Below are 2912 nucleotides of genomic sequence, written 5' to 3' on the forward strand. Positions count from 1 at the left end.
ATAACTTATTCAAATTTCTGTCTAAATTGATTCCAGGGTCATACCATTTTTAATGAAGGAGTTACGTAGCTTGGAAGTTAGGTAATCCTCTGCAGAATTCTGTTTTACAAATCATTGAACACAACCTCTTCCAAGTCCCATAACTCACTTATTAAAACATGGAAAACCCTGAAATTTGAATCATATATACTAAACATACTCAACTTTCACCTCCAATTGGTTGCATCTCAATATCATTCCAGAATTAAAAATTATAAAGCCTCAAAATTACTGACTTAGAAAACAAAGCCTGACTTTTACTGCATAAAACATCTTTCTTTGAAAATCCAAATCTTTAAAACCACAACTCTAACAATTCTAAATTTTTATGAAGTTAAAGTAATAACACAAAAGTTTCATTTAGAATTGGTTCCATTTCAAAATTCCAACTGCAGAATTTCTAATAGAGGAATCAAGTTGCTGCTGTGTTAAACGTTCTGCAGAAAAACCAGATTTGACATCCCCAATTCAAAAATTCACCATAATTCATAAACTTAATGAAAAAGTCTCAAATTTACCAGTTCAACTCCTTATATTCTCAATCTTAATCCAGACTTAGTCTCACGCAAATCCGATCATCATAGAATTAGTTATAGATTTTCAAGTTTTCTAATTTCATTTAAAATAGTGCAGAAAATCAGATTCACGATTTAACTTTGAAAAATCATAACTAATGTTCCAGTTAATATGAAACCTTCAAAATTAAATCTCAACAATCACACTTAATATAATTTACTTAACATTTAAATTCTCATCATTTCAGTTACTATAGAGCCACTGATTCACTTTCAAAGTTACCGTTTAATTTCAAGAGAACCTGATTTTCAGTAAACCATTTTGTATTCAAAATCCAACCCTTCAATACCCTTCAAAACCAATTCCAAATCAACTACCACAAGCTCATTAACATTACAATATACCAAATAATAGCTCAACAGCAACAAATCCAACATAACCCATCAAAATTCAGTAATTCTCAACAATAAGTCATCAAACTATTCCCAATCTACATAATCAATCAATATCACCAATCAACAATTCCAAATCACAATATCAACCATTCCAATCACAATTTCAGCCACAATTCAATATTCACATAATCAATCAATTACTCACATCTATTAAATCTATTTGCAGTTATTCAATAAACCTTGTAGGCATTCTTAAATTGAAATCGTTTTAAACCCCCTACCTCGATGTCGCAATTGCAGAATTTGAACACAACTGCCCCCGTTTCGTTTCTAATTTACAACAGTGACAACAATCCTAATGCAAACAAGGACATCACTGGAACAGCATCAGCTTTAATTTCACGGCAATGATGATGGTTGCAGTAAGACAAGAATTTGAATCTAATGTAGTCAAGGGAAGAAACAGCCCTGGGAATTGACGATAAAGTAAAAACTAAAATTGAATTAAAACAAGAATATAACAACTACACCAGTGCCAAAACAAAGCGTGCAAATGGACAAGTCCCAAAGAAAAGATTAGACCAGTAACAAGGTAATAGAATCAGAACCAACAACAGCCCGGCATTGGCTTCCGGCGTTGGCTTCCGGCAGCGGCAACACCTTCGCCAGTGGCTCCAATTGGGACAAACTCCAGCAAACATCATATAACCAAGGACATCATAGGCAGATACAGGGTATTTATAGAGCAATAAAGGTTTAGAAATGGTGGTTCTCATGGCTAGGGTTTAACTGACTCACCATTAATCATGGCGGCAACAAGAAATTCTAGCGGCGGCAGCGGCAGAGGAATGGTCCCTCCTCGGTGCGTCACTCTCTCACACACGTCTCATCCTCATCCTCTGTGACAGCATCAACGAAACCTCTTCTCCCATGTTCGTTTTCCCCGCTGCGGTGGTAGCGGCTTCCACTAACAGCAGCGCCGGCGATGGAACTTCCCTCCTTCACGCGGTGCTTCTCTACTTCGATCACCCTCTCCTCTATGACGGCTAGGGTTTGGTGGTGTGGCGGTCAGACAGCGGCGACGGTGGCTGTGTTCATCACCCGCAACGCCTCTTCCTTCCCTTCCCCTCTCCTCTCTTTCTCATCTTCTAGTTCCCTTTGGTTCGGACTCTCCCTCTCCGTCACTCCCACTCTAATTTTTGCCTTCCCCTTTTATTTTGCTATCGACATATATATGATATACGTTCTTTTGAAGATAAATTGTGAGAGTGGATAAACGTGGGGTTATAAGGAGGAGATGAGTATATCGGTGCGTGTGTGCGTTTAATTGGTTAGGGAGTACACGTATTAGATACTAACAGTACGTATAAAATAAGAAACATAAGACTAGGAAAAATATATACGAATAATTTAACAATTTTATAAAACATTTATGATAGGATAACAATTCAGAATTTAAATATAATGCTATAAAGATTACTTTTAAAACGCATAAGATTTTATCTATCAATCTATTAACGAGCTCAAATAATTATTTTTAATTTAAATCATAAAATAAATATACTAATTACATTTTTATAAAATGTAGTTTAAACTCAAAACTAATTATTCAAATTAAATAATATAACTTTTTATTACTTTTCTATCACCGAAACTTTAATTTCAATTTACAAAATATCTAATTGTAATAAAATTACTTAAACTTAAAGTATTTATAAAAATCCATTTAATTATTCCTAATAAATTAATCTCTAGGAGTTCAAACTAATAAAATAAACCATAATTTATCCATAATAGAAATTATTTAAATTAAATTATACAATTTTCAAAATATATAAAATAACAAACTATAAAAATTTACACAAGAATTTTAATTGAATTAACTCCAAATATTAGTAAACTAATTTAATTACTCTCAATTGATTAATTTATAAAATAAGATATCAAATCAATAAAATAAAT

At 33.1% G+C, this 2912-nt stretch overlaps 1 long non-coding RNA gene across 1 annotated transcript; it reads right to left on the reverse strand.

The window, feature by feature from the left end:
* Positions 1–1158: 1158 nt before the first annotated feature.
* On the reverse strand, positions 1159–2207 carry LOC140182711 (uncharacterized). The gene is made up of 2 exons (XR_011878765.1): positions 1749–2207; positions 1159–1418 (listed from the first exon to the last, which is right to left on the reverse strand). It is a non-coding gene; the product is annotated as an uncharacterized lncRNA (long non-coding RNA).
* Positions 2208–2912: the final 705 nt, after the last annotated feature.

This window comes from Arachis hypogaea, chromosome 20 (assembly GCF_003086295.3).
Source record: "Arachis hypogaea cultivar Tifrunner chromosome 20, arahy.Tifrunner.gnm2.J5K5, whole genome shotgun sequence".
NCBI lineage: Eukaryota > Viridiplantae > Streptophyta > Magnoliopsida > Fabales > Fabaceae > Arachis > Arachis hypogaea.